Raw genomic sequence first — 23,566 nt, forward strand, 5'->3', positions numbered from 1 at the left:
GACACGATTTCTGGCACCGGAGAACCGAGTCCCCGTGCCACGCTGGTTTAGTACAGTGTGGCGGGGACTCGCTGAGCGGGCGGCTTGTGGGCCGGTTAAACGACCCCCGTGGGCAGTTTGTGGCCCATGGGCCTTAGGTTGCCGACCCCTGTGTTAGCAGTTACATTTGGGGATGCAGCGAACCTGCGTGATGGTTCAACTACATTCAAACCAAGAGCGGTGTTAACAGCATAGTAGTGCTTATACCTTTAACAGCAACATTCTGAATTATAATTTGAGCATTAGAGTGTAAATAGTCCCCACCCCTTTGAAAAGAAAACTAGGAGAATGGAACGAGCTAGGCAGTATATAGCATACTCTTCTAGCGTAGTGAGAAACGGATGGTGGCGGGGGGGAGGGGGGAGAGAAAGTAATTTTTCTCCCATCTTCCACAACAACCAAGGCTGGGGAGTGACAAGCAAATTGACGCACTGCTCAGAGGGCAAAAGATAAATGTTTGATGAATTGGCCATCGCTGGAGGAGTGATGGGCTTCATATGTGCATAATGGACTAGCTGCCTTTCAATTGAGATTGCCTGCCAAGATAAGAAACTATAATGAATGGACCAAGTGGAGCCTCCACCATAAGAAAAGTATAATCTGACTAGTTTTAATAAACTTAATAAAAAAGATGAAGTGGAGAGAGGCCAGCAGAAAACCAGCCTTTGTGACCGCCTACCAGAGGTGCAAACGGATAACAGATGGACTCACGCATGGTGGGAAAAGAGTAAAAGTAGTTGCATTTGAATCGCTTTCTCATTGTTCACAGTTGATGATTTCACAACTTGAAGGCAACCTTATTAGAGTAAAATACATTGCAATTAAGACTCATGCTATCCCTTGACCCACATACGCCTTAGAGAGCCGTCCACATTCTGGAATGATATGGAAATGTTTCAAGGAAAGGATATTTCATTTTGCTGCCCTTGGATTTCAAGCTGAAGTATTTCAAAGTTTCACATAAATTCTCCTAAGCTGGATGACTTCCATGGGGTGGGGGAATCAGTCACTTCAAAGTAGCAAGGTATTTTACAATCCTCAGCCAGGAACAATCCTCCCATTTACAGTTACATTTTCTTCTCAAGTCTCTGACTAGAATCCTACAGAGTTCATCTGGGTGAGCTGAGCTCTGGCTCCTAGTGTGTGGCACACGAAGCATCTTCAGTCTGGCTCTGGGTAATGAGGGAGCCTTTAAAGCACTAGTTGCAGTGCCAGCAGGGTAACATAGAGAAGCCTGGGCCATGACACAGGAGCCCATGCCATAGATCGGGGTCAGCAAACTTTTTCAGCAGGGGGCCGGTCCACTGTCCCTCAGACCTTGTCAGACTATATTTGGGGGGGGGGGGGAGTGAACGAATTCCTATGCCCCACAAATAACCCAGAGATGCATTTTAAATAAAAGGACACGTTCTACTCATGTAAAAACACCAGGCAGGCCCCACAAATAACCCAGAGATGCATTTTAAATAAAAGGACATATTCTACTCAAGTAAAAACACGCTGATTCCCGGATCGTCCGTGGGCTGGATTTAGAAGGTGACTGGGCAGGATCTGGCCCCCGGGCCTTAGTTTGCCTACGTTTCCAAGCACAATTCAAAGTGTTGGTGCTGACCTTTAAAGCCCTAAACGGCCTCGGTCCTGCATACCTGAAGGAGCGTCTCCATCCCCATCGGTCAGCCCAGACACTGAGATCCAGCGCCGAGGGCCTTCTGGCGGTTCCCTCATTGCGAGAAGTAAGGTTACAGGGAACTGGGCAGAGGGCCTTCTCGGTAGTGGCACCTGCCCTGTGGAATGCCCTCCCAGCAGATGTCAAGGCAATAAACAACTATTTTACTTTTAAAAGACAACTGAAGGCAGCCCTCTTTAGGGAAGTTTTTAATGTCTGATGCTGTATTGTTTTTTATATTCAGTTGGAAGCCGCCCAGAGTGGCTGGGGAAACCCAGCCAGATGGGCGGGGTATAAATAAATTATTATTATTATTATTATTATTATTATTATTATTATTATTATTATTCCCATGCCATAGATCTTCCAGCACTCACCAGCATTAACACATTTTCCTGAGGACTGATGCTACCATTGGAAGGAGTTCTAGGGGGAGCTCTCCTACATTGTGCCCAAGGCTTCTTGCAGTATCATGGCAATGTAGGAACTGCCACCAGGGAGCCATTTTTGGATAGCCAGTGGAAAGGAGATGTTCTGGTGGCCAGATCACCTGGAGGACTGTCTTCTTGGCATGTGAAGAACGGCAGATAAAAACTCTGTTCAGGCAAGTGTTTGATCCTCAGTTATTTAAAAGACCCTGGATTAAATATATAATTTCTACTGCTATATTTATTGGCTAATTTATACTTTTAATTTTCTTTTTAATGTGTCCTGCGACAAGTTTTTGTTGAAAAGCGTACAATATCTTCACTATTATTTGAAAGAACGAAAGATAAAAGTTCATTAATACAGAGGTTGTCCCTAGTAAGAACATGTGGGGATGTTGATTTCTGGGGCAACAGGACATGACTCATGTTGTGTTTATGAGAGAGGAGGAGGTCAGGAGCTATGTTTATGGCTTTACACTCCATATTATTGTCTCACTGTGCTGATATACACTACGTATGGCTGCACAGAAGGTATTTGGCTTAAAAAAGTGGCCGGGCAGCTTTAAAACAGGAATTTGTGTGTGTTCTCTTGTACCCAGAGTAGGAGGGCACAAGGAGACAGAACTGAGCTGATCTAGCTATATGCTATTTATAAAACAGTGTGCAATGGGCCAGCGCTAACTCCCAATGTAAATTATTATTATTATTATTACTATTACTATTAAAGGGGCTTCTCGCCCCTGTTCCCATACCCTCCAACCCAAACAGTTCCAAAAGGCAGGTTGAGGGAAGCCCTCTTTACCCTCCAACCAAAAAGAAAATCCTCCCTAATGACTAATACATCCATCACATCTGTGTGGTACTAGGAACACTCTAGGAACACTGCAGAACAAGCCAACAAAAACAAAACAAAACACATCTACTCTACAGTGGGTTAAAGGGAAAACATCTTACTCCCCCTGCATTGTTCCTAAGGGAGAGTGAGTGCTGAGCTGCCTTCAACTGAGGAGGTGGGCTCCTCGACTTCTATAGCCCACTGGAATCTACTTCTCACTGACACAGGATACACAAGGCTGGTAAAGCCGGCTATTGGTCCTATTCTGCCTCCCCTCCCCACTTCTTGCTGCCCACAGTGTTACTTCAGCACCCATTCCAGATGAACAGGGCAGGGAAGGTTTTGATGTTTAATTTCTACTGCTATTTCTTGATATATTTGTTGACATTGTGTGCATTTGATCAATACTGCAGCAGAGATTATTAGAAACCTGCAACTGAAGATTCAGCCATTTGGTTTAAATGAGTAATTCAGCCCAATGCTGCCTGTAACCTGGCACTCCTTTGATCATCTTCAACCAGCCTTTCTTGGCTGTCTACTTCCTTCTTGACAACATCTTTTGTCTCCAAATCATTTGCCCCTCCTTTCCATAACTCCTTGCCTTTACCACTCATGCTTCCTCCAATTACCTCCTTAAAGCCCATCTTTTATATGTGATTATAATCTATTTTCCTCCAAATATAACCAAGTTTTATCCATTTGCATTTGCAGCTTGAGATGGTGCAGTCCATTCTACAACCTGATCCTACTTAATGCTATAGTCTCGTTGTGACATTTTACAACTCTTAATTTAAATCATAAGGTTTTGTTTGGTTTTTCAACAATGTTATGAGTACTGTAGAAGCAGTTTGGAAATACTCTAAAACAACAAACCTACAATGTTCTCCTTGGAGCCTCGAATCCCCCACTTGGAAAGATTTCACAAGTTTCTCATCTATATCTATATCTATCTCTTTATGCTTCCCTCCAAATTCCTTGGATATTTCTTCCAAGCACAATGTTAGGTGAATAATGTCTGTGTTGTTTAAAAGCTTACACACACACACATCCTTTAACAAATCAAATAAGATGTGTGGTCCATTCCTATTCTGCTTTTCAGCATAAATTTTGTGCATAACCACCAAAGGAAATTAACTCACTGCTTGGAAAACCAGGGAAGGCTCCCTCTGTTGAAGAAAATTTAAAAGAACACTGATTGCAAAGCCCTGCTCCTCCTTATGTGTGTGCGTTTGTGCGTGTTTGAGAGTGAGAAAGCAAGGAGAGGGGAGAGAGACAAAGACGGAGAGGTAAGGCTCAGGAGTGCTGGGTGAATTATAGACTGCCTCTCAAGATTCACAGCTCTTCAAGGTAGGAGGTTAATATTCTCACATGTCATTGGGTCTGCTGGCTCTACTGATGGCTCATTGAATCAGGCAGCAAATTATTTCCTCATGCAGCAGAGGACATCACACTTCAAAGGAAAGGAGCCAGGGTCAAGACGGCTCTCCAGTTCGATTAATGACTTGGGATCAGCAGAGGTTGCCTGTAGGTAAGAAAGTGACTGAAGCTTTTGACAAAGCTGACTTTTTGAACAGGACTCCCCCTTGCCGCCACAACTTCCCCCTTCGTCAGCAGCACCAAGTTTTACTTCCAACCATTGCCTCAGACTGACCTGACTTAGGCCCGCTGAGATGGTTTTGACCTCCTCATTCTTTGTTACCAGACACAGAAGCTACCTAGCTGCAGTGCATATGTGCCTCTCTGAAGGCCACACTGTCTCGCAAGGGTCTCAACCCAATTCTTCATAAATATAGGCCGGTCAAATGAATTCAAGTGCAAGTCACCATATATATATATATATATATATATATATATATATATATATATTAATGAACATTTCCAAATTCATGGAAATAAACATTAGCTTTAAGTTATCTCTTTCTTTAAAAAACAATACAAAGAGAACACTGAAACTCTTATACTTCTGCATAGGAAGACTTTTTTTAACTTGCTAAGTTCATAAAATAAAACATAACAGTATTAAAACAATACGGAAATTATATTAAGATGATTGGTGGGGGGGGGGATTCAGAAATATACGTGCTTCAGTCCTTGTGGACTTGCTAATCAACACTATCCTTGGCAAATAATGAATGATATCAAATCTTGCTATACAGTTTTTGTAATGTTTATTGCCATGGTAGCAGCAGATAAGAGATAATTAAAACTTAATGGCCACTGTATTCATCTGTCTAGAAAAAAGCTAAAGCAATATACTCTGTTTGATATGCCCTTGCAATTTTTTAATACGTATTTAACTTGACCTAATAAAGCACTGAAATGAGCTTTATCATAGCAATGCATTTTTAACACATATGATCTACTCAGACTTCACACTTCCTAAAGCAAGTATGAATAATTATATCAACACAAGAGTGGCTGCACTCCTCTGCAGTTTATGTTTACTAAAACATAAAGGTCAGTGAAATGCTTATTCCCAAATACTAGCTGACCAAGTTATAGTCTACTGATTGACCATACCTGTAGCTAAACAGAAGCACTGCCATCCAATAGGAATAAGATGGCTTCCAAAATTATTTCCAACTCCTTTTCAAATTAATCATTTCTGAATCTTTCCATTTCCTGATTGGTTGTGCGCTACAGCAATACATTAATAGTTACATTTTGTATTAGTTACAAAAAACATTTGGTGGGCGGGGGAAAGGTGTTACTGAGCAAAATATTAACAAATGAAGAGACCAATGTTCACCCCAGAGTTCCCAACAGAGGAGGAGAATCATTCTAGGATAGTGGCGTCCAAACTTTTTTCAAAGAGGGCCAGATTTCAAAGAGGGCCAACCAAAGTTGTTAACCTTTTTTTTAGGATTGAAGTTGTTGAGGGTTTTTTTAGGGGGGATTTTATCCCAGGAAATAAACTGGCACAGGGGCCGGATTGAACAGACCAGCGGGCCGGATTAGGCCCCTGAAACAGACTTTGGACATGGGTGCGTATGAAGGAAGTCTGCGGAGCTGGTTAGTGAAGAGGGGATGTCCCAGCAAAAAATGTCTGCAGTCTGTGGCTCTGGACTCTGAAGGAGAAGAGTAAAAGACCACATCAGCTCCCCCCATTTCCTCTTTGAGGACTAATAAGCCAGAAGGTGGCTCAAAATCACCACAAATAAGCCACATTCTTTGTATAACATAACCCCGCTATGCCAACATGTAAGCCTGTTCCTAACTGAAACATAGTGTTACATTTTTTTGGGGGGGGATGCAAACAATATGAAAGAGAGTGGAAAACATAACTATGCATATAATTCTGCCACAGTTTTCCATTCTCCACTGACTTTTCCCAATTTCATTTTAAAGTTGCAGAGCTAATTTAATGGCTGCTTACCACGGAATGTAAGTGGTCTGTGAATTGGCCCCTCTGAAGATTTCAGCTCAAAGGGCCTATATGCATCATTGGCTCAGATCAATAAAAATCATTTGTTCTACTGTGTGCATAAGCTAGGATCTGACTCTTTAAGAATTTGCATATGGCTCCTCATCATAGCCACTTGCCAAAGGTATTTAAAAAAAAAACAAAAAAAACTTTGTGGCATTCCAAATCAAGCATGCCAACCTTTCGCTCTCCCATTTGTTGCATGTCTCTTGACATTTCTTTAAAAGCAGCTCCCTTTCCCTTTCATCTCTCCACCCTCTCCTGCCCCCACCCCCTCACATCTTACAACACCTTGCTTTGACTTTCAAAGACTATTGCTATCCCTCCCTTTTTTTTATAGATGCCTTTACTCTTAAGTGGATGACCTTTTGCTGGGAAAGGTGGTTAAAAGACTGAACAGCTCTGTAGGTTACAGATATACAGACTGATAATAGGACTGAAGAGGAGGAGGAAGATGATATGACACCTGCAGAATTTATAGAGCTTAAATTTTGTTAGCATATATTACGCAAGGCTGCAAGCGTTGACCTTCAGTGGCAATCCCACTGAAGACACTGCAGCTTTATCAGTTAAAGAGTAACTTTCCTTGGTAGGGTGCTCATTCAGTTGCACGTAGGTTCAAGAAGGCAAAGTGCTTGGAAGTGAGGGATTTGCTGAAGGGCTTTCTAGCACAGGTGCAGCAGCAGGAGCCACTGTGAACCCAGAAAGGCCACACATCAGAAAGGCCAGATGTGTCACAGGGAGCTAATAATGGATAGATTATAAGATCTGAACAGGGAATGGCAACACATGCCGACCTCATCAGAACACTTAGAAGCCCCCTACAAAGATCATGGCCACTGGTCCCATCACCTCCTGGGAAATAGAAGGGGAAGAAATGGAGGCAGTGAGAGATTTTACTATCTTGGGCTCCATGATCACTGCAGATGGTGACAGCAGCCACGAAATTAAAAGATGCCTGCTTCTTGGGAGAAAAGCAGTGACAAACCTAGACAACATCTTAAAAAGCAGAGACATCACCTTGCCAACAAAGGTCCGTGTAGTTAAAGCTATGGTTTTCCCAGTAGTGATGTATGGAAGTGAGAGCTGGACCATAAAGAAGGCTGGTCGCCGAAGAATTGATGCTTTTGAATTCTGGTGCTCGAGGAGACTCTTGAGAGTCCCATGGACCGCAAGAAGATCAAACCTATCCATTCTGAAGGAAATCAGCCCTGAGTGCTCACTGGAAGGACAGACCATGAAGCTGAGACTCCAATACTTTGGCCACCTCATGAGAAGAGAAGACTCCCTGGAAAAGACCCTGATGTTGGGAAAGATGGAGGGCACAAGGAGAAAGGGACGACAGAGGACGAGATAGTTGGATAGTGTTCTCGAAGCTACCAGCATGAGTTTGACCAAACTGCGGGAAGCAGTGGAAGACAGGAGTGCCTGGTGTGCTCTGGTCCATGGGGTCACGAAGAGTCGGACATGACTAAACAACTAAACAATAAGAGGCCCTCCTGCTCAGCAATGGAAGGATGAGCTGGCAAATGTGAGAGACTTTGGGAGCAGGGTTGGGCTAAGGGCCTCATGCCCGAGCCTGGGGATAAACAGAGCAGCCAACCCAACATTCATAAGCAACTGTACATTATGACAAAAGATTCCAGAATTTCTTGGGGAAACTGCAGTTGCAGACAAGATTGGGTGACTGAACCAAAGTGGGGAGGGGGGCTGGGAGGGTATGCATCAGAAAGGATGCAGGTCATACCCACGAGAACAACGTTTTTGTGTATGCTAACATGAAAACAGTTGTTTAGCAAATTTGTTCCTGCCCTGAGGGACACTATTAGGGGATTGTAGCAGGTGGAACTGTGGTGTAAACCACAGAGCCTAGGGCTTGCCGATCAGAAGGGCGGTGGTTCGAATCCCCGCGACGGGGTGAGCTCCCGTTGCTCAGTCCCTGCTCCTGCCAACCTAGCAGTTCAAAAGCATGGCAAAGTGCAAGTAGATAAATAGGTACCACTCCGGTGGGAAGGTAAACAGCGTTTCCATGCGCTGCTCTGGTTCGCCAGAAGAGGCTTAGTCATGCTGGCCACATGCCCTGGAAGCTGTACACCAGCTCCCTCGGCCAGTAAAGCGAGATGAGCGCCGCAACCACAGAGTCATCCTCAACTGGACAGTCAGGGGTCCCTTTACCTATACATTTACCCCCAATATAGCACCAATGTTTATGAAGCTGGCTTTATAGCAATGCAATGAAGTGGTACCTCAGGTTAAGTACTTAATTCGTTCCAGAGGTCTGTTCTTAACCTGAAACTGTTCGTAACCTGAAGCATCACTTTAGCTAATGGGGCCTCCCGCTGCCGCCGTGCCGCCATAGCAAGATTTCTGTTCTCATCCTGAAGGAAGCGTATGTAACCCGAGGTACCACGGTATTACATTTTTCGTTTTTGGAAGGTGGGACAGTATATTATTAAGAATGTATTTTCAAAAAATGGACATTCAGCAACCATGTGGGTGGATGTGTGTAATTGTTACATCAGCATTAGCCAGGATTCAAGCTAACCTTGGTTCCTGCTTAACCCAGAATCTGAGACCAAGGTTTGCATCTTGTTTTAAGTGGGAACCTGATGAGATATAACCATGGTTACTGTTACTAGTAGTGCAACAATTTGCTATGTTTAGGCTCTGGAATTCAAGTTCCCAAGGTGGCGTAAGGAAGTAACGTGTTCCGATGTGGTTATGCAATTGGAATGGAAGCATTATTATCTGTGCACCAGCCCCTATGTGATGGTAACTTACTGATAGGAATCTATAGGTTCTCTGATGTCCCATGTTCCTTTCACGTACCTGTTCAAAGGTTCGTATCTTACAAGGAGTAAACGTCAACAGAAAAATTATCAACCACATGGGTATCAACTGAAAATATCAGAAGACAAACTAGCTTAGTGTGCGTCTAGTGAAACAATGTCTTGTCCTTACCAAAAGGTAAAGGAGCATGATATTTTTATTATTTGGTAAAAATTAAAGCAAAAATTAAATCATCTTATTATGTAATTGGAACTAGGCCTCAGGCTTTAGCAGTAAAGAAGGGATTAAGGCCTTCAACCACCTGGGTTGTCATTCTCTTGGGCCCTATTACCACCCCCTTATTCGTTTTTATAGCCAACAGATTAAAATGCAAGCGCCACAATCTTTGATCTTTCACTTGCTGACACAAATCCTTTCAAGCCTCCAACGTTTTTCTGCTGAGGTAATTAGTACTAATTAAAAGGTTTCCAACAGCCTTAGCTCTAGGTTTTTTCCCCCCTCCAAAGAAATTGCTTTTACAAGTGCCTTCCATCTTTGAAATGTATGCATCGCTCACTTTCTTCTTTATCTGACTCAGAGAGATCAAGTAGATTAGTGACTCCATTATTTGCCAAGACAAAGCCAGACAACAAACAGGTTTTCACTATCTCCCTGACCTGTTGAGGTGCAGGGTTTATATTCAGAAACAAGTGCCTCCGCATGTATTAAAAGACAGTCCAATTATGCATTAACAGACACAGGGCAGGGTTCCTGCATTTAAGCATGGACATCATTTAATGATCCACTGTTCTCTTAGAAGGGAGAGAGGCGACTAATCAAACTGACAACTTGCAGAATAAATAATGGAACTGGTTTGTTTTCATTTCTCTCTCCAGGTGTCTGTTAAGCAGAGTACAAACAATTTTTTTTTAGAAATAAAAAATGGCTGTTAATGCTTCTTTTCCTTTTTTAAATCAAGTTAAAAATGTATCCTTGAGGTAAGTTTACTGATGATGAAAGGCTTCTTTGCAAAGGTTTATAAAATCAGCAGCACACACTATGGGAAAACTATATTGATTATAACTAAATATTACTGGGAACAAAACACTAGGTTTTATAGGTGATTACACACACACACACACACACACACACACACACACACACACCAAAAATCAAACAGCAGTTTACACTGACAGCTTATGTTTTGATCTTAAGGTTTTTAACTGAACACTCAGTCAATATGGGCGCTGTGTGGCTCATGTTTCTTATGAACCTTCTGCCTACAGTGATAATAATAAATTACACCTCTTGCAGCAAAAGTGTTTTTCAAATAAGAGGACTTAAAGTTCTCACTTTCTTCTGAATTTGACAGCAACTCTCACTCATGTAGTTTCTTTGGCACAATAGATCAGGAATCTCACACACAGCTATGAGAGGCGATCTAACATATCATTACGACACAGGGGTCTATTCTGCTTTCACAACACAAGCACAGAGCACCTGCCAGCACTAATGGGTGTTGTGTGCATAACCGAAGGGCATAGAGAATACAATGTTCTAAACTGAAGGGATGGAAATGCTTCTAAAGCCAAACCAAGAATAACATCTTTAAACTAAAGATTTCCAAAGTCAGATTTCAGCTACTACCGTAGCCAGATGTTGGCCTGCAGGAAGACTGCATCTTGAACAATCTGAGATTCACAATAATTGCCCTCTGGTTGTAGAACAGGAACAGGGAACCAATTATTGCATGGCTGCAGCTTCCATCATCCCTGACCATGGGCCATGGGTGACGGCTGATGGGAATTATAGTCCAACAGCATCTCAAGGGTCACAGGCTCCCCATCCCAGTTCTGGAGTTTGCTTAAAAGGTAAAGGTAAAGGACCCCTGACAGGTAAGTCCAGTCGCAGATGACTCTGGGGTTGCAGTGCTCATCTCGTTTTACAGGCCGAGGGAGCTGGTGTTTGTCCGCAGAGAGTTTTTCTGGGTCATGTGGCCAGCATCACTAAGCCGCTTCTGGCGAAACCAGAGCAGTGCACAGAAACGCCGTTTACCTTCCCGCAGGAGCGGTACCTATTTATCTACTTGCACTTTTTGGCATGCTTTCAAACTGCTAGGTTGGCAGGAGCTGGGCCCGAGCAACGGGAGCTCACCTCATCGCAGGGGTTCAGACCACCAACCTTCTGATCAGCAAGCCCAAGAGGCTCAGTGGTTTAGACCACAGCGCCACCCACGTCCTTGGAGTTGCTTAACCTCACATTAAATCTTCCACCCCCTTTCCAAGGAGAGAGAGTGGAGAAAGACTGTGGTGATACATATTGGGTCATGGTGTACTTGTAGCAGCAAAACTGGAGGCCACTTGCTAAAAACATGTCTCTCCTGCATCAGTCTCTACAGCCACAGCAGGCACTGTAATATCCAATGGGTTGCCTTTACTCCCAAAAGGCTCACTCTTCCATCGTCTTCAAAGATAGAAGGATGACAACAAAATTGCCATCACATGACCCAAATTAAAAGCTATTATTACCAGTTGGAAAACTTCCAGAAGGTGGACCAAGTCTGCCAAAAAAACCTGCTACCAGTTCCTATTATCACAAATGCTGCTCCCACATATTGCTTCTAGGCTGGTTACATGGAGTGGCAGGTGCCAGCCCAGGGGGCAACATCTGTCCCAAGGGCCTCCAGTTGCTGGTGTCTATCATGAGATTTTCAGTATTAATACATGTATATTTTATCTCACATAAATAGAGTTCTTATTTGCACAGCCACAGTCATGAGCTGTCATCATAAAATCCCAAAAAATCGATCCATATAGTAAAACTAACTGGAGAAAAAAGAAAGCAGTAAAAGTAATTATTTCAGTGGGATATCTCTCTCTCTCTCTGTGTAATATATATATATATATATATATATATATATATGTATATGTATATGTATATGTATATGTATATATATACACACATACACACACACACGATGAAGATGGAACAAAGCTGGAATTATGAAGGAGGAAACCCTGAGCAATGTGTCTCAGCCTCACATTTAGCCATTGAAAAATATCCTGCCAAAGGGTGCATTTTGACAGTGAAAAGATGAAAAGCAGAGGGGGGGAAGGAGCAGTCTGTCACTTTGTGACATCACACTGCAAGCTGAAGTCGATTGAATATTTACAAAAACCATTCAGAGTTAAGAGTTTTTACAAAAGACAAAAACAGCCATCTACACACTGCTGCACGACTGTTTTGAAACGTAGGCTGTTTATAAACTGCATACTTTGGGAAAGAATATGCCTAGCTTACATTTCTACTGCTTTGTTTAATATCCTCCTAGATAAAGACGTCCAGGGAACTCAAAAGCTTACTAATGACTTTATGTCATTTTTGGTAGGTCAAATAAAGGTATTAGGGAGACTATACTATGATTGCACATAATTTGCCAGGGAGTCATTTAAAGATAGTTGCTTTAAAATTTTACATGCAAACAAGGCTCAAGTGTCAGCAAAATACAAAATGTTTGACAGGAAATTATGCCAGGGCAGAAATGACTGGTCATGTCTAGGAGCACACAGTCCTAGTGCTGATATGTGGAAGTGATCATTTCCTAGATGGGGAGACACTGGGACTCCCATCTAATCCACACTGAGCTTTATAAAGGAAGAGCAGGATATAAATATATACAATATATTATGGGAAATGTGTCGCTGTCTGTTCTCTTTGGACGCCACCCAATATATTGTTAACAAACTTGTTGTGAGGGTTCCCAAGAAGGGGCAGCAGTTTTCATCTGTGTTTGGATGCCAGGTGACATTTTGAATCAAGATGGCTGACCAAAATGTTACTTTGACATGATTTAGCCCATTTTGGGCACAGTTTTGGCACTTCTTCAGATACTATCATCAAACTTGACAAGAGGGTTTCCAAGGTGGGGGTGGTGGATTTCTTTGATGATTGGATGCTGGGTACCATTTGAACAAAGATGGAGGACCAAAATGTGACTATTGTGTTACTTCACCTTTTACCTGGTGTTACAGGTCCAAAGTACACTGATTTGAACACCTCTGGAAATATTGTCACTCAGTCTGGCAGGACGGTTCCAATCTGCACCAATTTGAGTGTCTCTCAATAAATTTCTACTAAACTCGGCACAAAGGTTCCTGAGTTGGAGGTGGCAGCCTCTGTCTATATTTGAACACCAGGTACTATTTTGAATCAAGATGGTAGACCAGATTAACGCTTTAAACATTACCCCTACCACCACCCACATTGATCCATGCTGGAATTGCTTCAGGGTGTTATTACTGGTTTGTTTACCACCCTGGGCTCTTTTTGGGAACAAGGCCGTGGTAGTAGTAGTAGTAGTACTTCATTGGGCCCCTCCTTCTCCCAACAACTTTGGAACAAGCCAGAAAAAGGCACTAATGAAGATAATAATGATGAGCCTCTGTACTGCATCCCCCCTCCAACCGCTTTCAAGCAATTCCTGCTGCATGGCATGCAACAGAACCAAGAAAATGTTGCCATATCCTCCCGTCACCCTTAAATTCAGGCAGCAAAGCAAACACAGCAGCAGCAGGACATTATTTCTGAATTTCTTCCTTCACCTTGCTTTTCAAAAAGCCCTTCAAGCAGCTGCCTGCCACATGACTAGCAAGCAGCAAAAGGAAAGAAAGGGGATTTCCGTGATTTCCTCCCTCCACAACACAAAAAAGTAACTTCCTGCCTACTGCTCCAGATGGCTGGCGGGCAGCAAAACAAAAACAGCAGCAAACAGGTGGACCCTCTGCTTCTTCCCACACTATTCCACACATGCCCACAGTCCATAAGCACCACCAGAACAGCTGCATGCTGCTTTTGCCCCACAAGGCTACTTTTTTCTCTTCCACTCTTCCCCCCCTCTTACATTCTTTTTTTTTTTTTTAACAGTTCATGGACAAGAAAGCTTCTCCCCTCCCCACTTTCAATGAGCTCTTCCATGGGAAGCAAAGTACCTCAGTCAACACCCTTAACCAACTACAGTTCCCAGGATTCCTTGGGGAAACCTATGACTACTTTAAGTGGTATGATATTGCTTTAAATTTATAGCGCAGGTAGGGCTTATCGGTCCACCTTTCTCTTAAGATGAATTTGCAAGAGCAAGGCTATCTCTACAGCAGATTACGCAGTAGAACAGCTCCTGGAGTGTACAATTTCACTTTGCACACAAGGGAGCTGCATACAGTATTCATAAACCCCATGTAACATTTAGACAAAACCACGCACATGGAAAAAAGAGCAGAAGATGGAGAATTTTGGATTCTCCATCACCACCAGCCAAAGCCAACACACACACACACACACACACACACACACACACAAACAAACAAACAAACAAACTTCCCTGCCTCCAGCATTCAAACAAGTTATTCCCCAGGCACAATCTTAAGTCTTACAACCCATGGACATGATTTTTTATTTTGTTACCTGCCCTTCATGTAGACTATATTGTATCTATATTTAATCCTGCATCAAAAAGCAATAGAAAACTCTTTTAAAAGAGAAATTAGGTAGGGACTTTTTCACTGGAGACTGAGAAGGAAAAGGCCAGTTCCTAGGGATCCTCCGCCCCCCAAATAAATTACTATACAAAACACAGTTGTAACTTAATCACTGAAAGCATGAAAAATAACAGAAAGGGGGATATTATTGAAAAATATTGTGCTGTGGTGGTGATAGCACTAAATCTGAAAGATCACTGTGTGTATTAGTCACTACATTAATGCAGTTAGTGTGTTACCAATATCTCTATGAAAAGAACAATTTGTATTTGAGTAAACCTGCAAACACGGCTTATAAATTTGGCCTTTATTTCAGCAAAAGGAGCATTCTATTTAATTTTGGTTGTCTGAATTTTATTGTCAATTACTTTCAGCTTCAAAAGAATTTCTTTTACCCTGTTATTGCTGCTAATGTAATGATTCTTTAGCAAACACAGGATTTTAGCTTCTTACTATCATTACATCTTTAGGCAGAGAAATTGGTGCATGGTCCTGTCCCCGGCTTCCAAGGGTGTTTATTGAAGAAATCATTCTGAAAACAAATTGGAGCCATAACAATAGTAATATCAACCAACGGCAACAGCAATTATTTTTAAATAGCATTTAATATGCAGGTAAGATTTTAAAATGCACTTATTTAGATGTGCAGTTGAATATATTGCTTTTATATTTGCAGTGTAGTGTTTGTTTATTATTAATATAATTCGATTAAATAAATGTAATTTCAGTTTGTTGTAGGGTTTCATATAAAAAAAGAGTAAGTGTATTTTTCTTAAACCAAAGGCTTTGTATTCCTTATCGTGTTTGTCCTTACAGTATCCCTAGAAAAAGAAATGAGAAGGAACCCTGGAAAGAAAGGGAAAGTTCACTTTGTCCAGGGTAATCCACTGGCTGAGAAGGGATTTGAAACCCAAAACTCTCAATTCCCAGTATATCCTCTGAATACACTTGTCCTCAAATATGCTAAAAATAGTGGGTTGTACACCACTCTCTTTGTGCTTTACAAGGAAGAAAAAGTTCTGTCGTGTGTGACATATGCTTATTTGTTCCTATGCATGTTGTCTAAATAATAATAATAATAATAATAACAACAACAATAACAATATATGCACCTAAACCATGAAGCAGCCTTGGGCATCTAAAGCAATACATGTTTCTTTCAAAAACAGAACACAACTTAAGATAACGCATCTCAAGGTCAATTGAAGCAGGGGCGCACCAGGAAAGAAGTGTTTAAACTGCAGCAGACTTAACAGCTTAACCAATAAAGCTACTCCAGCCTTCAGTCAATGGGAATCAAAACAATGATTTCAAACTATTTTATTCAATCTACAGGCAGGATTACTGGGTGATGGGAGCCTTCTCTCCCACCCTTTCTTCTGATCTACAGAAGGTAGCCCTTTCTGGGTTTTGTTTTGTTTTTGTTTTTGTTTTAAAAAGCTTCCTTTTATAAGGAGTTCAATATGCATATTTTTTTCCATGGCTGCAATCACAAGGATGCATACTACATTTTAAAAAATATCTTTTATACTCGTTTTGCAGTACTCAAAATCTCTTTCATTTACATTCATTGAAATTCTGCCATTTAGTAACCATTGATTTCTTTCAGATCCATGGCTAAGACCCCTCAAGTTGCCAAAGAGATCAGCTCAGTAATATAATATATATATATATATATATTGTAAATGAAGCAATTTGCTGCCATAAGCAGAATAAAGGTAATGACCCAAAATAGGATAAATTGCCACATCAGTCATCATCATTAGGGGTTTCCACCTCTTGAAATAATTTGAAAACTGTCAATAAGGGAATTCGAAATATCACTTCTCCCTTTCTCTCAAACTCTTGCAGCCCCTGCCCTTTCACCCTTGGTTCAGCCTAAGTTCCTAAAAATAATATTTTGGGGTTTTAATAGCTATTAAGACATTGTATAACACGACTTAGAGTTTATAGTGAATCGGCCTGAAAAACTGTCGCAACTGTTACACTCAAATATGTCCTCTGGGTTTTGTCTTTGGGGTGAACTCCTCTCTCTCTCTCTCTCTCTCTCTCTCCCTTCCTCCTTCTCTCCCTCCCTCCCTCCCTCCCTCCTTCTGTGAGTGTGTGCATGCCATTGTGTGTCATCCAAACAGAGCCTCCTGCCTAGCAAAGGACACTGAAGCTGGGCAGCGGCAGGAGCTGCATCTCAGGCTTTAAGGACTACAGTAAATCTTCAAACAATTTATCCAAACAAAGGCCAGCGTGTAGAGAGGAGAGGGGGAAAAATACACGGGAAGCAGATGAATAAGCAACATCAATTATGGGGGGTTGACCTTTCTTGCCCCGCACCATGGCACAGATTTCACACCAAATCGCAGCAGATTGAAGTTGACATGCCTGGAGTGAACGCAACGGTCTCCACAATGTTGCCACTCTGCATTCACCGGGGCTGCTGAGAAAAGGAGAGGAGGGAGAAAATAATGGGGAGTGTGTGTGTGTGTGTGTGTGTGTGTGTGTGTGAATGAAAAATCACACATAATGGTCCTGGGTTTATTTTTACAGAGAGCAAAATAGCTCAATTTGAGCACTTAGACGGTCGAAATTGGCTCATGTGAGATACAGAAGGTACATCCAAAGGGACAGTTGAATCAAGGTGCCTTGAGCTACGTGGCCAGAAAAAGGGAGAAAAATTAAACACAGTTTTGGACATACATGTGGCTGGTGGATGCAGTATTAATAAGAAAGCATTGAAGAACATAAAGACTACACATTAAAAGCGTTTTGATATAATAATAATAATAATAATAATAATAATAATAATAATAATAATAATAATATGAGGGGTTGCTCATAATCACAAGTGTATGTACACATAGACTTTGTTCTGCACATACATGCACGCATGCACACAGACTTTTTGCATGGACACTACTCTGTATTTCTTGCTGAGATAACAAGTGGATCAAGGCAATCTAATCTGAGCTGCAAACGTTAGGCTCCTTCTTTGGCTACAATATATAAAAAAGAACCTTCTTTCATTTAAAATGCAGGTTTTATCAGAGATATAAGTCTTGAAAAGAATTGCCTAGAAGAGATAAAACCATTCAACCAAAGAAAAAGCCACATTGACTAATGTGTATCAATTAAAATTCAGGTTCTGGCCTTTGGAACAGTCTATTTAAAGATTTACACACACACACACACACACCCACACACACCGTAGACAGATGATTATTAAATATTTATATGTCTGCAAAAGGCAATGTGAACGCATTTGCTTTGTTTATCCAGGGATATCCCCCTACCCCGGCATTTATGTAGTTGCTTCATCACCTGGTTATTCACTAAACAGCTCCGCTAACAACCGTACCTTCTTGCTAGAACGTCAGTAAAAGTTTAATATATACTGGCACACTGGGAACAATCCAGAGGAAAGTGCTCTTATGCAAGCCCCACTGCTCTGGTGCAACTCCCCTTGATTTCCATACACTTGCTTAAGAACTTCCCACTGGATCATGTCCACTGCCTTTATTAAGGGCATTATAGGGTCTGATAAGATTTCATTTCATATATAGAAGAAGAAGAGAGCTTTATCACTACCCGAAGGAGTCTCAAAGCGGCTAACATTCTCCTTTCCCTTCCTCTGCCACAACAAACACTCTGTGAGCTGAGTGAGGCTGAGAGACTTCAAAGAAGTGTGACTAGCCCAAGGTCACCCAGCAGCAGCATATGAAGGAGCAGAGACGCGAACCCGGTTCACCAGATTACGAGTCCACTGCTCTTAACCACTACACCACACTGGCTCTCATATAGTAAAGGTATTTCCACATGTTCTTCCAATAATCAATGGTAGCTTGCCAAGAGGAAGGGCAACGGAAATAATCCCATTCAAGAGTGTCACTTGGAACAACAGGTCTTAAGCTAACATTGCTGCTAGCACGATGGTACCTCCACACCCTCCAACATCCCTTTGATAAAAATCAGGACACGTGTGTTTTAGTGCCACGCTACTGTATGAATCAGCTGGCCCACGCGGCAGCACAGCACCAAAAGACACGAACCCCAATTTTCATCAGAGGAATGTTGGAGGCTGCTCTTGCAGGAGGCAACTGACTTGCACGGCAATGTGGCTCAGCAGTGGTGGAATTGGAGGGGGAGAAACAGGACATTCCGGGATCAAATCAGAAGTCAGGAAGGCTTCTGTAATTCTGGGAGTGTCCTGGGAAATTTGGGACACTTGTAGGGTATGGTATCTCTGTCTCTCATAGTGATCTTGCTGCTTTGTGTGTTCTAGTACATCAGGAGGCCTTAGATAACCCCCACCTCTCTCAATGTATGATATAAGGATAAAAATAATGAGCCCAATTTACAAGATTGCTGCAAAGATTAGCTTGACAATATTAACAAAAGAGTTTGAATACTGAGATGGAAACTTCAGGCCCAGAGGCCAAATATGAACTCAGGTATCTCTACCTGGCCCTCAGGAGTCTCCTCAGGCTACGTCACTCACCAGTCTTGCTTTGCATATTCCTTGAGTGGCTTGTTTTGTGTGTGTGTTTTGCTAGACTAGAATGTGTCTTTGAACTATGATAATGCATTTTGCTTTCCTGAATAAAGATAAAGAATATGTGTGGAGACAAATCTATTGCACAAAAGTAAAAAATAGTATTATTTTTTCCACCCACTTTGTCTTCTCCCCATACCCAAAACCAATATTTGGCCCTCAGAAGGTTGCAAAGTAGGGTTGCCATATTTTGAAGAGCAAAACAGAGGACACCCAAGAGAAAAAGACACCATGAAACTTTAAAAATTGCTGGGGGGGGGGGGCAGATGCAGAGGAGAGGTATCTTATTGGCATGGTATATGCAGAATGAAGGCAGGGAATAATATGGGTTCCAGATCATGTAAATTGGGCGATAGGGGTGGAAAATAGGTTTATATATCTGATTATTCAGATTCAATACACCCCTGCCTGCAAAAAAAATCCCCCAAAAAACTATACAGTGGTACCTCAGGCTAAGAACTTAATTTGTTCTGGAGGTCCATTCTTAACCTGAAACTGTTCTTAACCTGAAGCACCACTTTAGTTAATGGGGCCTCCTGTTGCTGCCATGCCGCTGGAGCACGATTTCTGTTCTCATCCTGAAGCAAAGTTCTTAACCCGAAGTACTATTTCTGGGTTAGTGGAGTCTGTAACCTGAAGCATCTGTAACCTGAAGCGTCTGTAACCCAAGGTACCACTGTATAGATTTTTAAAAAACCTTTTCCCAATGCAAGGAAAGGGTGGGGGAGCCAAGTGAAGAGCTCTCTGCCTGCTCAAGAGAGATTTCCCCCAGCATACACACATCCCATTAAAAAACTCTATTACCCACCCACCCCAAAGTTTGCAAAATAATGCAAGAGTGAGGAGGGAAGAAAAGAAGGAAGGGGGATCAGGAGCAGGGGGGCGGGTCCAATCCGGAGGGAACCGCTGCCTCAGTCCCAGGCCTCCCCTCGCTTCCCTCCCCTCCCCCCTGCTGGGTCTTTACCCAGCCCAGCCTAGGCCCAGCCGCCACTGCCACTGCCAGCCCCTCGCTGCCTGGCAGGTGGCTCCAGCAGAGAGGGGACGGGGTGGAGAAAAGAGCTGGGCAGGAGAAGAGACAGAGAGAGATGCAAGACCGGCTGACCTTGGCAAGCGGAGTACAAGGATTGGGGCAGGGCAGACCAAACAAACAAACCGAGACATTTTTGCAAATTCTAAAAAATGGACAGAACTTTTAAGCCTGAAAATGGGGACATCTCTGGGAAATTCCAGGTGCATGGCAACCCTAAAAGTATGCAGTCTTTGTGATGAAAAATGTTCTCCATTCTGCTAGTGCTAGAGATGTATTAATTCTATGCCCAACTATATTCCTCTGTACAATCTGAAGTAGGTCTGCCAGTGGGAGGATTGGACTGGTTTCTGTATTTTGTTATAATTATTTCTGCCCTGCAACCACCTGGTGAAGGGCAGATTAAATATATTACAAACAAATACACAAATTCTTCTGAACTAGACTGTACTGTTTCTATGTTTTAAGATGTTTAGCATTATGTTAGCAGTACCACCTAAATGGTAGCACCAACAAGCAGCAATAGCTGTTTTGTAGATTCTGCTGTTGTGATAGAAAGGGTGGAATATAAATATTTTAATAAATAATTTTAGCCAGCACTATGGAAAGGACTCTGATGACTGCACTATTTACAATGAAGCTAAGTTTCCCCCTGTTCTAAATCAATCACTTGCGGACACTTCCCAACTGCTGTTTTGCTTTCCAGGCGCCTTTGGTCATGAAATTTCTTTTCTCAAAGAATTGTTTTCTCCCATTTTCAACTTCCTTCCAGACAGGACATCCTTGTCTTCCCAGTCAACTGAGTTCATTTTTTTATTGGAGGTCTAAAGGACTCATGGCATGCAAACATCCCGTACTAAGAAGCTTAGTTGTTTGAAATGTATCTGCAAATATTCAGTACCTCCGGTTCTGGTGACCCCCATACACTCTAGAGTTCTGACCATTACTTATGATATCCAGTTGCTAAGTCAGCGTTTCAGGAAGAACAAGGAGAGGGCCATCAAGATGAAAGGAGAAGAAGCAACCCTGAAGATAAATAAATCCATGCTAGTTAACAAAAAGAGATTTGACACTTGCTTCCAGCTTCCCCATGTTTTAGGCCTGAAATGTGCTCATTGGTAGATGCCTTTAATCCAGAGACTGGGACCTTGTGGCACTTCCAGATGAAGTTCCACAATTTCAACATCCCCGACCATCGGCCACACTGGCTGGGGCTCATGGGAGCTGCAGACGAACAACATCTGGAGGGCTATAGGTTCCAGATTATTGAATTAACCAGTGTTCTATGGCAAACTGATTGATGGCCTTGGATCAAAGATATTTGGGTTAAACTACTCAAAGATGGGGATGCGGGTGGCTGTGGTTTAAACCACTGTGCCACTTGGACTTGCCGATCGGAAGGTCGGCGGTTCGAGGCCCTGCGACGGGGTGATCTCCCGTTGCTCGGTCCCAGCTCCTGCCAACCTAGTGGTTCGAAAGCACGTCAAAGTGCAAGTAGATCAATAGGTACCGTTCCAGCGGGAAGGTAAACGTGTTTCCATGTGCTGCTCTGGCTTCACCAGAAGTGGCTTCGTCATGCTGGCCACATGACCTGGAAAAACTGTCTGCAGAAGCGGACAAATGCCGGCTCCCTCGGCGTGTAAAGCAAGATGAGCGCCGCAACCCCACAGTCATTTGCGACTGGACTTAACTGTCAGGGGTACCTTTGCCTTTACTTTTTACTCAAAGATATTTGGGTTAAACAGTCTTAAAGTTCATCAGGTGCTCTTGAGATGTCCCTAACTGAGAGTATAAAATTTTAAGCCATCCTGTGCTTCTTGAAAGAAGGGTAGGGTTCAGATGTGATTAATATTTCTTTTAAAAATAAAATAAACCCACCTGCAAAATGTTCCCTCATGTAAATGTTAGGAGCTAGCACAATTTCCAGTCACTCCTATTTTAAATTATATTACCTTTCAAGGGGAAAAAGAAGTCTTGCAAAATAAAGGCTAAAATCTCAAGGCTAATGTCTATGTTATGGAAATTAGTACTTGTAGCAAAGCACTCAAAAGCACCCAAACTGAGGTATGCTGTCAACAGACCCTGCACTCCTTTAAACTTGAGCTGAGAGTGATAGTGATTCTCAGTGCTACAAGTGATTAATATTAGATAGGGAGATGAAGGAACATCCTGCCCAAGCTTATCCCTCATAGGAAGCAGGCTAGCTGGTTCTCCTCCAGTTCTCCCTAGACATGAATGCGTAGCATGGGATCAAAGAGACTGAGCCACAGGGTGGGGGGGGGGGATATACTCTCCTATAAGGTGTCACAAACACACATCAGACTCCAGCTCCCAATTTCAAGACAGTTTACTAATAATCTTGTTTAAGAGACCCAATGGGAAAAGGCAGAATGGGGCAGGAAAGAAAATAAAGCATTTTTTTCTAATCATTTCTGTCCTAATGTATCTACTTACAGACAGGCTCCTGGTCTCAAGGCAACCATGGATTGTCAGATGGATGACAAAGGCCAGTGTTTAAAGTGTTCTTGACCTACGTGGATTCTGATTGGCAGGTGGCTTTGATGCAACAATGAGATGACTGCCATGTAACCCAGCAAATGGCCAGGGATGAGGTAACAATGGTAAGGAGATGGGAGCTATTGAAGTGTTAATTGCTGCCAGTGTAGTAATCTGTAACCTGTGTTTTCGACCTGCCGTAGGTAAGATGTGATTGCTGTTTACGGTATATATGATTGAGAATTAGAGAAACTGGGTAATCTTAAAGGACAGGATATGGGTGGGGCAGAACCATGCCACACTACTTACCCATGGTGATCTCCATCATGGGGAGAGACATTCCTGTCTTTCTTTTTCAACTGAGAAAAGAAATGATTTTGGCCTTTTTGTGTGTGTTTTGCCTATTCAACATTCTGCTTGTTTGTTTGTTTGTTTGTTTGTTTGTTTGTTTGTTTGTTTGTAATATCTTCTTTGAACAGCAAGATCTCACAATGAAATTTTACATTCCAATTCAGGACATAACACTGTGTTTTAAATTCAAATACTATAGCTTGACTGTCGAACCCATTGGAAGTGAGGGGAAGAAAAGACTCTGAGCACATTGTAAAATATCTGGACCAAAAGGTGATTGTGCATAATTAAGGACACAAGTCTACACAACCCCTACACCCAGTTTCAAAGGGGCCAGGAAAGACACACAATGCACTGTACTCCTTGAATACCAAGTACATGACACTTTACTTGTGTGTTTAGTTGGTATCTGTATTGCATCTGAACAGATAGACAGATAGATATAGATATATAG

The 23,566-nt window shown here is 42.3% G+C and overlaps 1 protein-coding gene and 2 long non-coding RNA genes across 3 annotated transcripts in view; 1 reads left to right on the top strand and 2 right to left on the bottom strand.

The window, feature by feature from the left end:
• Nucleotides 1-23,566, bottom strand: part of LRMDA (leucine rich melanocyte differentiation associated) — a 775,035-nt gene that overhangs the window by 358,110 nt on the left and 393,359 nt on the right. The gene's annotated exons all lie outside the window — the stretch shown is intronic.
• Nucleotides 16,851-22,852, bottom strand: LOC308585858. The gene is made up of 3 exons (XR_014007639.1): nt 22,720-22,852; nt 21,167-21,291; nt 16,851-17,123 (listed from the first exon to the last, which is right to left on the bottom strand). It is a non-coding gene; the product is annotated as an uncharacterized lncRNA (long non-coding RNA).
• Nucleotides 16,864-17,385, top strand: LOC308585886. The gene is made up of 2 exons (XR_014007668.1): nt 16,864-16,899; nt 17,237-17,385. It is a non-coding gene; the product is annotated as an uncharacterized lncRNA (long non-coding RNA).

This window comes from Podarcis bocagei (genome assembly GCF_964188305.1).
Source record: "Podarcis bocagei genome assembly, chromosome: 4".
Lineage (NCBI taxonomy): Eukaryota > Metazoa > Chordata > Lepidosauria > Squamata > Lacertidae > Podarcis > Podarcis bocagei.